The sequence below is a fragment of the Momordica charantia genome (genome assembly GCF_013281855.1).
Source record: "Momordica charantia cultivar OHB3-1 chromosome 10 unlocalized genomic scaffold, Mcharantia_2.0 BLBB01000010.1, whole genome shotgun sequence".
Taxonomy (NCBI): domain Eukaryota; kingdom Viridiplantae; phylum Streptophyta; class Magnoliopsida; order Cucurbitales; family Cucurbitaceae; genus Momordica; species Momordica charantia.
In genome coordinates this window covers 12,421,412-12,428,039 of record NW_028275158.1, presented here as the reverse complement: position 1 = coordinate 12,428,039, position 6,628 = coordinate 12,421,412, and positions in this window count along the sequence as shown.

The following is a 6,628-nucleotide window of genomic DNA, read 5'->3' as shown; positions in this document are numbered from 1 at the left end:
ATCGCTCAAGAGGATTCAAAGCAGGCAGAGGATAGAGCTATTTGTCGACGTATCGAGTTAGACCACGTCGAACATCTTCTGCTGAGGCCCGTATTGGTGAGTTGGAAGGGGATATCCAGTCTCGCGTGGCTGAAGTGAAGGATGCAGAGTCTTGTGCCAAGAAGGCTGAAGAAGCGCTTAAGAAGGTCAAGGAGAACCTTGAGATGGTGCGAGCAGAAGCAGACTTTCGAGATAGTTGGATCGCGGACCTGGAGAGTGAATAAAAATAAGGAGAAATTGCTTAAATTCGAAGAGAGGCATGCGCTAATGACCGAGGAGATTGCTTTGGAATCCTTGCATCAAGAATCCGCCACGATCAGTCTTTAGGTGGCTCTAATTGAGGCTAAGGCTATTCTAGACGACCTCGAGCTCCTGAAGTCCCATTTTTGTGGTACGTAAGGTTTTTTTGCTTTCGAGCATGATGTTCAGTGCGTAGGGTTCGACATTGTTTGGGTTCGCTTACAAGGTCGGTGCCTTGAAGAATGGGGACGTGTTGTTGATGGCTCTGATCGCTTATGGCTGATGCCTAGTAGTCGCGAGTCCAATGAGCATGTTCAGGATCTACTCTCTCAGGGGTACAACTATTACGACGCCCTAGACGTGGCTACTCTCCGATTTGCAGCTCCTCCTTCTACTCCGCCTTCTTAGGATTTCTCTTTTTTTTGTATTGTTTTATGCTTTCATGTTTTTTTTGCGTATGGCGTCCTATGTTTGTTGCCCTCATCTTGCTTGTAGCCTTTGCTTATTTGTAATGAAAGACGAGACCTTTTTGATGTTACTATTGGAAATGTCTTTGACGGTTCTATCCCCCCAGTGACTTTCCTATTGTTTGCGAGAGGGGAGTCATTATCCCTGTTTGGAGACATGTTTGAGTTTGTCTGTTACACTTTAGTGACTACGACCGAGTGGGAGCCCTGCTCGGTTGCTCCACTCGGGTAAATGCCTTAGAACATCAGTTCTCTAGAGGCTTGCTCGTGGTCAAGTGGTGCCACGTGGGCCATCCGGACTCGGAAGCAGCCTTGAAATTAGAGCGTTCCTGTAAAGGCAGGAATGCGTCCAAGTGGGAGCCCTATTCAGTTGCTCCACTTGGGGAAATACCTTAGAAAATCAGTTCTCTAGAGGCTTGCTCGCGGCCGAGTGGTGCCACGTAGGCCATCCGGACTCGAAGGCAACCTTGGAACTTAGAGTGTTTCTGAAAGGGCAATGATGCGTCCGAGTGGGAGCCCTGTTCGGCTGCTCCACTGGGGAAATGCCTTATAACATCAGTTCTCCAGAGGCTTGCTCGCGGCCGAGTGGTGCCACGTGGGCCAACCAGACTCGGGGGCAGCCTTGGAACTTAGAGTGTTCCTGAAAAGGCAGGGATGCGTCCGAGTGGGAGCCCTGATCGGCTGCTCCACTCGGGGAAATGCCTTAGAACATCAATTCTCCAGAGGCTTGCTCGCGGCCAAATGGTGCCACGTGGGCAATTCGGATTTGGGGACAACCTTGGAACTTAGAGTGTTCCTGAAAAGGCAGTTCGGCCGTCCAACTCTTGACCAGCATGTCATCCACGTAGACCTCCATGTTTCACCCGATCTACGAGGCTAACATCTTGGTCACCATCTATTGGTAGGTTGCTCTAGCATTCTTCAATCCGAAGGGCATGACTTTGTAGCAGAACAACCCTTGCTTTGTTATGAAGGATGTGTGCTCCTGATCCGTCGAGTGTTTTAATCTAGTTGTACCTTGAGTAAGCATCAATAAACGTCAACAGCTCATGGCCCGCTATGACATCTACTAGTTGGTCGATCTGCGGCCGGGCAAAGCTATCCTTCGGGCAAACCCTGTTCAAGTTGGTGAAGTCCACGCACATCCGTCATTTTCCATTAGCTTTCTTAACCAAGACTACGTTGGACAACCAGTTCGAATAGTGGACTTCTCGGATAAAGGCAGCCCTCAATAGTTTTGCGACTTCTTCTACTGTGGCAGCATAGCGGGCAGCATCCATGGTTCTTTTCTTTTGCCTTATTAGCTTCGTGCTTCGGCCCACGTTGAGCCTATGCATGGTGACTGAGGGATCTATACCTGGCATGTCCTCGTGGGACCAGGCGAATATGTCGGCGTTCTTCTCTAGGAATTCGACCAGGCGCTCATTTTTGCAACTCAACAGCGTAGCCCACGTTGGTGGTTTTTCCCGGCCCTAAGATGGGCACTTCCTCTAACTCTTCGGCCGATGGGATGCCCTTTTCTTTCTCCTCTTCTCTAAGGGCATTCGCGTTTTGATCTTCCTTGGGAGCGTCTCTCGGCCGAGAAGGAGGCAAATTCAAATTAGTCATCCGGTGCGCGGATGGCACCTACCATTTTTTGTTCCTTCATGGTAGTGGCATAACATTCCCGTGAGGCTCGCTGTTGTCCGTCCAGTGTCCCCAATTCGTTGAGGAGGGGAAATTTCATAGTTTGGTTGTAGGTGGATAGGACAGCCCTAAAGTGGTGCATCGCCGACCTCCCGAGGATGGCGTTGTAGGCCGGGGGACCGTCAATCACCACGAACTCCTCGATTTGGGTGACTGCTTCTTTCCCTTCCCCAAGAGTGAGGGGCAATTCAATGCTTCCTTTAGGATGAACTCGTTCACCAGAGAAGACGACCAGCGCGCGACGCACACCTTTTGAGCTTAGTGACATACCACCCAAGTGTGCGCAGTACTGCTAGGGGTAGTATGTGGTCGATCTCGACGACAACGACGAGGGCGTCGTTGTGTTGTTGGAGCTGGGCGTTCGCTTCCTTGTCGATAAAGGTAACTATTGGTCATGTATCGGCTAGTTTCACGGTTAAGACCTCTAGTGCTCCGAGTTTCCCCCTGACCTGTCAGGCTACGTCTTTCGCTTATTGCTAGATTCCCCTTCCGCCGATTCTCCGCTAGTGGTGAGGATAGCTGGCGGGTGTTGCGTCCACACAATCGTGTTGACAACACGTACAAGTATAAACGAAATTACCGATTGTACCACAAAACGAGGTTGAATCCACAGGGACTTTGGATAATATTTTAAACAATGTTCGCAGATACCAAAAGTGTAAAAACAAAGAAATATAGGTCTTGTGTCGTAACTAAATAATTATAAAAAAACAAAGTAGTAAACACTCTCAACAGCAGACAGACTTCAAACAGCTAATGACAGGAAGAAGGTTACAGCATAGAATAACGGAAATGGATGGTTAACAGATATGAAAAAGTAGGGGAGATTAAACATGTTTTCACTAATTTCTCAACCTATACTCTAGCTTGAAAACATTCATTAATGCCCCACAACTCTCGTTGCTAAGTTCTAAGCAATAAAAACAAGTTCTAGGCATGATTAAGGGACCCCATTCCTGAGCATCCACAAAATACTATAAAAAGTACTAATCACAAATGAAGCAAGTCGACAAACCGTAAGCCCTCCTAGGTCAATACAGCAGCTAGCAAACAAAACAAGGCGGCCAACAATGTTCAGTAACATATAGGAAAAATAAACAGCTCCATTAAAAAACGAATATAGCAGCTACAAGTTCAATTTCATATCAGTTACAACATATGAATCTCCACCGAAATGGGGGTTAGCTCATGAATGAAGAAGAAAATACAATAGGTAAAAGAAGAAGACAAACCCATCTTAGGGAAATAGCAGAAAACCCGAAGAAGAAGAAGATAACAGTTCGAATGGTAGAGGAATACCCCTTCTATCATCAGCTTTCTACCCTTGAAAATGGAGAGAATCCTCCTCTTTGTCGTTTCAGCTCTAAAAAACATGTTTCTATTCGGATCTATGTGTGGTGGCTAAGGCAACATGTCCTTTTTATATCAGGTCCCGTTTTTGGGCATCCAGTTGAAGATTGTACGGACATGGTAAATTCCCGTGTTTGGCAGTTACTTGCTCAGTAATTCCATGCTCCATCTCTTCTTCGCTCCAAGTTTCGTCTTTCTGCTTCGAACATGCTTCATCCACTCTTCTCTGGATTTAACATTCTCTTTATGCTTAGTCTTCTGCTTCCAAACCTGTGCATTTACACCAAAAATAAGAGAATTTAGTGCAATATTTACCTCAAGCATTCAAAACCTAGGACTTTTAGCTCGGATTCTATTTTTTAATCTTATTTAAGCTATTTAGGAGCTAAAACCCCACGCTTTGACAATTCTTTGAATAAAATCACCAAACTAAACAGTAGAATAACTCTCTTTTGGAGTGTTATCACACCCCCAAACTTAAAATCTTGCTTGTCCCCAAGCAATAGCATGCACTTTTTCCTTGTTTTCCAGAGAATAATGTTTGAAACTGATTACGCTTGTTTACATGCGTAAAAAGAAGGTTTTAGATGCTGTTTTTACAATGTTTCAGCTTTGTTTCGGATTTTTCTCGATCGTTCGTTTGAGTTCCAATTCATGCAAAATTCATATATTATGGTTTGTGGTTGGCTTATATTGTATTTATGACATTTTAGGACCATTTGGGAGTGCAAATTAATCAAAAGAAGCAAAAAGACGGAAAAACCATCATGGGAGGCGCCAGGCGCCTGGGAAGCCTGCAGAAAAACTGGTTTTCTTCCAACTTTGCCCTTAATGAAACGCGTCTTCCAATGCGTTTTGGTGGTTCCAACCGATGCATACGTGTAGAAGAAGTGTTCCACTATCAGTTTGAGCATGATTTGGTCAGTCAAAAGAGTTGGAAATGGGTGATTCACCATCGTTTTAGGACCTACCTAACCAATTCTGCACAGCTATAAATTCCAGCAACTTCTCCACCAAAATCATCAAGCCTTGCTTCCTTCTCTTGATCATTTTTAGTGCTTCTTTGTTGCTTTCTAAGTACTTTTGAGTTGCTTTCATTAGTTGCTTTTCGTTTTTAAATCCCGAGCACTTTACATTCTTTTATTGAGCTTTGTTTTGTTTCCATTTGTACTTAGTTATTTTCTACTTATTCAAATCTATAAAAATCTAGCAAGCTTTGCTTATCTTCCCTTTGCCTTTACTTTATTTTAGTTAAGAGAGTTGTGTTTTTGGAGGAAAGAGCACGTGACACTCCCCCTTGCTTGAAAGAGAAGGGCGAAGCTCTCAATCCCGACAAAAACTCTCCGTTAGTTAACTTTTGTTTTTCACACATGCATTCCACATTCAACCATTTTACTTGCTGTATTTTCTTCATTATGTCTTTCTGAATTCCCGTCTCTAGCCTGGTTATGGATAGTTAGCCTTTTATGTCTAAAAAGGGTTGCTAAGAAGAAGTGTTTTTGCTTTCCATTCATTGCTCAACATGTTTTCCCAAAAAGTTAAGATTTAGAGAAGGCCACTGTAAGTCTTAACAAGTCAATACTGAAAAGGTTGCTTATTTGCATTGTTGAGTGGTTAAACCGAGGAGAGGAGCGCCTTAGACATAAGGGTTCCGCTTAAGTAGCCTAGACATAGGACCTTAACCCGAGGTTGCGACTATTTCCATCCTAAAACTAAGATATCTCTCATAATAGACATATTAGGGAATGTCTTAGGACTTTGAACTTGCTTAGACATAAGTCAAGTGAGAAGCGTAGTCGTTGGTTTCTAAAGTAAAATGCATATTGTCCTTAGCATGTCCTTGATTCTTTGATGGCTAACTTGAAGTAATTCGGGCTAGGTTTTATTATTATAAGTCCAAATCCCAAATCCAAACCATTATTTGTGACCACTTCCCATTTTACAAGAATCACTCATTCCAACATTCACTATTCTTTAAAACTTTAGAGTTTGGAAATTGTTTAGAAGTCCTTGAGGATCGATACTTGGATACTCCGTCCATTTTATATTACTCTGACAGGTGTGCGCTTGCATCTATATAATTGTTACCACGCTTAGCGCGTGCGTTCAGCATAAACGCCCAGTCAAGTTTTTGGCGCCGTTGCCGGGGACTTTAGTTTTAAAATTATTTTCAAATTCTTTTAGTTTTTATTTTTGTGAATTGTTGTTGGGTGTAAGTTCCATCCACCGTTTTTGTTCTATATTTTGGTCGTTGATCTCACAAGGGTAAGTTAAAGTGCATGAGCACAAGATCTTTTCTTCTACCCCTTGACCCTGAGATTGACCGGACCCTTCGAAAAACTCGAAAGGAGCAAAGACTTGGAAAACAACTAGAAAAGCAAAAGAGAGAGAAAGGTGAAATTAGTCCTGAAAGTGAGGTAGAGAGTACGAGCACATCAATGGCAGATATTCCACCTCGTGATCCGGTTGATCCACCTGCTGTTAACGGTAATATGAGGGATCATGCAAGAAATGATGAATTCAACCATATCCAGATGGCGGACAACAGAGACGTGGCAATGCGAGAATATGCCGCCACGGCTTTTCAGAACTTTGATTCAGGGATAGTCAACCCTATTCCAGCCCACGCAAACTTTGAGCTTAAACCAATGATCTTCCAAATGTTGCAGACAATTGGACATTTTGGAGGGCAGGAACATGAGGATCCACATGATCATCTGAAATCATTCATTCAAATTGCAAATGCATTTCGATTACCTGGTATAACAGACGATGCTCTGAGACTAACACTTTTTCCATTTTCTTTGAAGGACCAAGCTAGAGCATGGCTCAATGCATTTCCACCG